We start from the raw sequence: 7,679 nt of genomic DNA, 5'->3' as shown, positions 1-7,679 counted from the left end.
GATCGAATGTGCAGTTCTGTGGGCAGAACTCCACAAGTCAAAATACTCCTGAATTTAAATACTCCTGAGGTTTAACAAATTACTCTGCAATGCAATTTGGGATTTTACTCTAAGGAAGTACAACAGAGGCACACTCCCTGAATTTCCATTGCCCTGTCACAGAGCAGTTGCCTAACATTCTTCCCTTAGCATAGCTCCCAGTTGTTGCATGTAGAAAAGTGCTCCACTGATTCTAACTTGAAAGGTGTGTGACTCGTGTGTGCTCAAAGAGCATGTGACGATCAACATAATGAAAAGTCAAACATTGTTTTGTTGTGTTGTTCCCTACCTCTTTCTTGGAGGTCTCTTCATCTTCAATTCCCATGAGCTGGCCTGGTTCACCATCTGGCTGTTGGAAAGGAAACTAAACACATTTTCTTTCTTTCTTTTTTTTTTTTTTTCATGTGTAATAACCATAGAACAATCCAAGCTCAGGTCCTTGAGCTCAGCCTCGGTATTGAATTGATTTATAGTTAGGAGCTAATCAAAACAGAAGGGGGAGCTGGATAGGCAGGGGTGACAGGTGACACTTTTACAGGACAAGTCAAAAAGTAAGTTATCTCCTCATCTCTCTCTGGCACATCATTCACCTGAGAGTGACTTCACACAATTATAAATGTGGCAAGGTGGCATTCGTCTACTGCTTGACCTTTATTTACAAAATGTAAACAAAGAATGTACTCTGAAAGGTGGAGACAGAAAGACAGAATGAGATGGCTGGCACTTTTAGAACTTACATGTTAATAGTCTAATGAGAAATGCAAAAAACAGAAAAACAAAGACACAAACAAAAAAAAAACCCAGCAACAACAGGAAACTAACCAAACCCAAAACGTCACTTGGAGCAGGGAGAAAAAAAAAATCTAGGAGGAAAAGTAAATTTCTAAAATTAAAAGTCGAGGCTTGGTATAGTGACTCACACCTGTAATCTCAGCACTTTGGGAGGCCAAGGTGGGCAGATCACCTGAGGTCAGGAGTTCAAGACCAGCCTGGCCAACATGGTGAAATCCCATCTCTACTAAAAAATATAAAAGTTAGCTGGGCATGCTGGCAGGCACCTGTAATCCCAGCTACTGGGGAGGCTGAGACAGGAGAATCACTTGAATCCGGGAGGCAGAGGTTGCAGTGAGCCGAGATCATGCCACTGTACTCCAGCTTGGGCGACAGAGTGAGACCCTGTCTTAAAAAACAAAAAACGACAAAAAGAACCCCAAAAACCCAAAACATTTTTGGGGTACTTATATGTGCCAAGCACTGGGTTGAGCATGTTACCCTTTTAAAAAGACTCTAGATTTCTCAAATTGTAACTGCTTCTAGTAGCTGGCCCTCTTTTTGGAAGAATTAAGAAAAAAAGTCCAGGTGCCATGGCTCACACCTGTAATCCCAGCACTTTGGGTGGCTGAGGTGGGCAGATCATCTGAGGTCAGGAGTTCGAGACCCGCCTGACCAACATGGTGAAACCCCGTCTCTATAAAAAATACAAAATTAGTGGGGCGTGGTAGTGCATGCCTGTAATCCCAGCTACTGGGGAGGCTGAGGCAGGAGAATCGCTTGAACCCGGGAGGCGGAGGTTGCAGTGAGACAAGATTGCACCACTGCACTCCAGCCTGCGCAACAAGAGCAAAACTCCGTCTCAAAAAAAAAAAAAAGAATATATCCTGTTTTTGAAATACCTCTCCTCTCCTTTGTTCAGGGGCTTCTTTCCCCCAGTTTATATTTGTGCCTTCCTTCCAGTCTCTAAATTGCATAAAGGCCACTTAGGACTTGCAGACTTTTCAGCAGAACTCCCAAAGAGAGGCTCAGGTCCATTCTCCTCTTCCTTCCTAAAGAGAACATGATCTTATGCTTAGGGTGACCACAGGCCAGAACAGGAATCTGATGAGAACAAAAGCTCCATTCGGTCTAATTTAATGAAATCTGTGAAGGTGCGTGTTAGGGCCAGAGTCTCCTAGTCCCTATTCCAAGGGGTCAGAGATGGTCAATTAGGCTGCCCAGTGCTTTTAGTTCCCTCCGTTGACTTGTCTTAATTGATGGTGAGGACCTTGTGACATCAATTGGCCCTGTCCCTTCTCTCTTGAAAATTGCTACTCCTCCTGAGAAATTTGATTTTTAAATGGGCAAATGGCATGAGTGGGTTTGAGAGGAACCTCACATTTGCTACTACAGCTAAAAGAAACCAAGAAGTGTAGAAACGATTGTTGTTCGCTACTGATGTGTCTCCTGAGAGTTATTTAGAGGCATTTGAAGAGCCACAATTTTGCTGGGGTTGGGAGTAAGTTTTATTTGGAGGAAAAACTAACTCTAAAAAGAAGAAGGAGCATGGCTGGCTTTGGGAATTTCAAATCTAGGTTACCTTCTCTAAAAATAAATTTATTTTTTGCTTAATACTAACCTTCCTGGCCGGGCACGGTGGCTCATGCCTGTGATCCCAGCACTTTGGGAGGCCAAGGTGGGCAGATCACCTGAGGTCAGGATTTCCAGACCATCCTGGCCAACATGGTGAAACCCCATCTCTACTAAAAATACAAAAAATTATCCAGGTGTGGTGGTGCATGTCTGTAATCCCAGCTATTCGAGAGGCTGAGGGAGGAGAATCGCTTGAACTGGCAGGCAGAAGTTGCAGTGAGCCGAGATAGTACCACTGCACTCCAGCCTAGGTGACAGAGTGACACTCCATCTTAAAAACAACAACAACTAACCTTCCTGCATAAAAGCCAAAGGTGATTTCTAAGACCACACACTGACTCTTGCTAAATGGAAATTAGCCTGGACTAGAAGTAAGGCATACTTTAAAAAAAAAAAAATCACTACGAAGACTACGGAGCAGAGTTATTTTGATAGGATCATGAGATCCAGACCAGGATTCTAAACATTCTAACACTATACTTATAATAGAGCTATGCAGAAAAGTAACTGCATTTTATTATTATAATGATTAATTATTATTTAGTGGAAACCTAAACAAGAAGAAAAGTTTTAGACCCTGCAAACAAAACAAAACAAAACAAAAAACAAAAAACTTTAAAGAAAACCTGCATTTAAAAAAAAAAAAAAGGAAAACAGTAGCCCAACAAACTAAGACTGCAATGTTGCAGTGCTGGCAGATGAGTGAAAGCAAATGTGTAAATGAAATATTACCAAAGCCATGACAGCCATCTCAGAAATGGGGGAGCTCATGTTTCATGTATACTCAATGGACATTTATAATCAGGGATCTGTGAGTTTTGCTCTAATTCAGAAAGTAGCAGACTACTTGACATGTGTCATTTGGCAAGGGATTTTAAGAGCACATAGTATACTTAGAATAATCATGCTTTACACTTAAATAATGCTTTATAGCTTATCATCACATTTCTGGTAAGCATTATCTTATCTGAATTTGAAATTTGAGATCCTTTACCTACCTTGCAGTCTTTGAGTAAAAGTGCCTTATGGCCGGGCGCGATGGCTCATGCCTGTAATCCCAGAACTTTGGGAGGCTGAGGCGGGTGGATCACGAGGTCAGGAGTTTGAGACCAGCCTGACCAACATGGTGAAACCCCATCTCTACTAAAAATACAAAAATTAGCCGGGCATGGTGCATGCGCCTGTAATCCTAGCTACTCAGGAGGCTGAGGCAGGAGAATCGCTTGAACCCAGGAGGCAGAGGTTGTAGTGAGCCAAAATCACACCATCGCACTCCAGCCTGGGCAATAGAGCAAGACTCCTTCTCAAAAAAAAAAATGCCTGATATTTAATCTCTGAGCTTTTGGTTTATTTGCCTATGAAATGGGGCCCTATCACGTTTTTATTGCCCAGGACTGTTTCAAGAGACAAATATGACTAGATGAAAGGCTTTACAAAATGTAAAATGTGGCCAGGCACAGTGGCTCACGCCTGTAATCCCAGCACTTTGGGAGGCTGGGTAGATCACTTGAGGTCAGGAGTTTGAGACCAGCTTGAACAACATGGTGAAACCCCATCTCTACTAAAAATACAAACAATTAGCCAGGCATGGTGGCACACGCTTGTAATCCCAGCTACTCTGGAGACTGAGGCAGGTGAATTGCTTGAACCTGGGAGGCAGAGGTTGCAGTGAGCAGAAATCTTGCCATTGCACTCCAGCCTGGGTGACAGAGGGAGACTTTGTTTCAAATCAAACAAACAAAAAATGTAATCAGAATGTGTTATTATTATTATTATTACTGGTTACTAATCATACTGAGAGCAGGGAGATTTTCCTTTTCAAGTTAGGAGGATACATACAGTAAGGGGATGACCCCCAATTCTTTTTGCTTAAAACCAGTTTTCCATTGTAAATAATGGGGGTAAATTTTAAACATTAATCTACCTATATGGGAAAAATTTTTCTGAGAGAAATCTGTAAGAATTAAAACCAAGGTAGAATTTCAGACTTTGAGAAGCATGAATCTTACTAGGAGACTGAAAAGAGAAAATAATAAATCTATCTGGACTCCAAAATGTTGTGGCCTGATAAGCCATGTCCTTCCCACCACACCAAAAGCTCAGTGGAGGCATTTAGAATACAAAAAAATGGCTGTATGTTAAAAAAGAGAGAGAGAGAGAGAGAGAAAAGAAAAATAAAAAGGTGCTTCTGCAAGATGGAATACAGTGCATCACTGTTGCACTTGGTGGCATAAATAATCATACAATTAATTGTGATTCACTGTATAAATAAAGCATCATAGCAGAATAGCCATTATTATATATAGCATTTGCCTGCACAATTTTAATAAATGTGGCAGATACTAAGAAACTGTGATCTATTAGCCCCATTCAGTTCTTAAGGAGGAAATCACAACTAAATGAAGTTTTAAAAAATGTTTAAGCCACCAAAATTATTTTAAAATGTAACAGAAACATGGAAACAGTCTATTGGTGGATAGTGTTGAGTAAGAAAAAGGCTTCTTTAAAAAGAACTCTTTAGATATTTTAGAATTTTAATCGTATTACTGATTTCGATCTATCTTTCTCTCTCTCTCTCTCTCTCTCTCTCTCTCTCTTTGATTTCTTAGGATTCCCTGTAATGAGATTAAATTGTCCCGGCAATAAAAACAGAAAGGATAAGCACATGAACATATATTTTTTCAAGCAACAGATGAATCTGCATGTCACAAATTAGCAACCATATCAAAGGACAGCCATTTGATCTGCATTTTCAGTGGTAGGGATGTATGGATGTCTTGTTTTATATGTTGGGACTAGAAAGTTAGTAAAAAGTCTTGTCCTACATGTGAGTAAGTCCTCATCCTTCCTCCTCTCCCTGTCCCCCATCAATAATTCAGGTCCAGAAGAGGTACGTCACCTCTGCAAAAGGAAGCCTGGTCAAAAACTGTAGCCTGCTTTGACAAACTGCAGTGGTACAGTTTCAGCTAGCAGCTAACACTGGCTATCATATTTCAGGCTTATGTTAGACATGGCCCATGGTTTGCCAGCCCACCTTCTGGACTATGCTGCATCCAAAGGTGTTTGGCCACCAGCACCCGAGAACAAAGCCAGGACAAGGTGCAAGGTGACCCTAGCAAATTTGCTTTTCTTAAAGTTAATTTTTACTCCTGGTGACAAAATAAGGGGAGACAAAGGAAACTTCTAATATTCTTAAGACTGGTCCCAAACATGGGCAGTTTGCTGCAGGACTGATGGCTGCACAATCTATGGTATAAGTCTCCAGTCCTGATGTAAGTAGACTGTGTCTCCTCCACCCCCCACCCCCAGGAAGAATAGAAGACTCAAATCATGGTGCAAAAGCATTCCTTAGTGGAGATCTGCTAGGAAAGCTTCATTTCACAAAGGAGGCAACTGAGGCCCCGCATGTAAGGCACATCACCAATTTGACAATTAGGGGTCAGGTGCACACTGTCACTTGGGTCTCCTGTCTGTACGCATTTGTGTCCTCCCACCCCCAATTTACAGGTTTGCTTCCCAGAGCTGTGCTTGGAATATTGAAATGGGTCTGTGATGGCAAAATCAGTTGTCTGCAGGGAAACCAGTGCATTGTCATTTAATGTTTGGTAGCTTTAGTGTAGTTGAGACATTTGAAATTTAAAACAACGACCATATTATATGTCTTTAGGTAAATGATAATGTCATGGTCTACCTGGATGGGCATACACAAAATGATCCTCACATTTAAAATTGTGATTTGTGAGAGCCACGTCACAATAGCACAGTTATATGCCAATAATGCCATTAATAAAAAACCATCACACATTCTAACATATTTAACAAATGTAGCGCAGCCTTAAAAACTGTGATCTTGAAATCCCTTGAAAGGTCTTAGAGAAAGTCTTAGAGAATAAAATGTAAAAATTAAGCTTGTGAAGTTTGTTTGGAAGTTTTCGTTTAAACCACATATTCAGACCATTGCTAATTGATGCTTTGATTAAATGTGGCAAAAATAGTTAATGCCCCAGATTTGAGGTTAAGAAGTCTTGGGGGGCTGGGGGGAGGGTGGGGAACTGGGAATGGCCAGGGAAAGACTGGGAGATACAGGAGAGGGTCTTGCTGTGGGGTGAGGAGGGGGATCCTGGAGAAGGGAGGGCACCAAGAGGTGGGGAAATGTGAGCAGAGGAGGAGGGGGAAGGGAGAAGGCCACCAAAATACCCTCCTGACAAGAATATCATGATTTTTAACTTCTATAATCAAAATACCTTTATATATTTTTTGTATCCAGAGCCAATTTGCAGAAGACCTTACCTTTGACAAGCCTCTTTGCCCCCAGCTAAAGCTGCCTGAAAAAATTCACATGCAAACATTTACTTGTTTTCACAAGTCATATTCACGGTTTTGCCATACTTTGTCCACACACTTCAAATACACTCAGAGCATTTTTTGAAAACTTTTATTTTAGTTGCATTTCAAACACAAAGGTGACATTCCACTCACAACACATAACCCCCATCTTTTTAAACCAAGCCCCTCCTACTGTACTCTTTGTAAAAATGATTGGCTTACCTCGGGCTCTTCGCTAGGAAGAAAAATTATTTCGTATTTTTTAAACACAGCCACGCCCACCCCCTTGGAACCAGCCCCCACGTGGTTTGGGATCCGGACTTGCCTACAGCAGGTTGTGTTTCCCCTTTCCCCCATCCCCCGACCTGTGTGTGTGCAGAATACCGAACTGAGGTGTGCAGCCCCGGGCGCCCCAGATACCTGTGTGTCTGGTTTTTCAACTGTAAAGGCGGGAGGGTTTGGCGAACGAATGAGAAGTGAGGAAACGCTTAGCGCAAAAGGAAAAAGAGAGAAAGACATACAGGAACAAGGTTACGGAGGCCGGCGAAAAGCGATCCCCCGCTCCCCCAGGCCAAGGGCCCCGCTTATTTCCCGGGAGGCCCCGCCACCTTCCCCGCGTGTCCTCCGCACCGCTTGCCGCAGAGCGCCCGGGCGCAGGTACCACCAGAGTGTGCGAACAGCGAAAGTTTTTTGCCCGGGCCATGGCGCAAATCACAACACAGCCCGTTCCCAAGTACAAGTACACAGTCGGCGGGTAATTTGGGGGTGCCAGGATAGGAACAGGGGACACTTGAGCGTATCATGCACAGGCGAACACAGAATATGGACACCAACACACAACAACGACAAGCTGTCTGAGTCCAAGCAGCCGTGCCAGGCGAGGCGGGGGCGCGCCTTCCCCAATGACC

General features: G+C 42.7%; 1 protein-coding gene across 2 annotated transcripts in view; it reads right to left on the bottom strand.

Moving 5' to 3' along the window:
• Positions 1 to 7,679, bottom strand: part of LOC109023045 (guanine nucleotide-binding protein G(s) subunit alpha) — a 70,688-nt gene that overhangs the window by 47,902 nt on the left and 15,107 nt on the right. The gene's annotated exons all lie outside the window — the stretch shown is intronic.

This window comes from Gorilla gorilla, chromosome 21 (assembly GCF_029281585.2).
Source record: "Gorilla gorilla gorilla isolate KB3781 chromosome 21, NHGRI_mGorGor1-v2.1_pri, whole genome shotgun sequence".
NCBI lineage: Eukaryota > Metazoa > Chordata > Mammalia > Primates > Hominidae > Gorilla > Gorilla gorilla.
The sequence above is the reverse complement of the archived record's forward strand: the minus strand, read 5'-3'. Positions and strand labels throughout refer to the sequence as shown.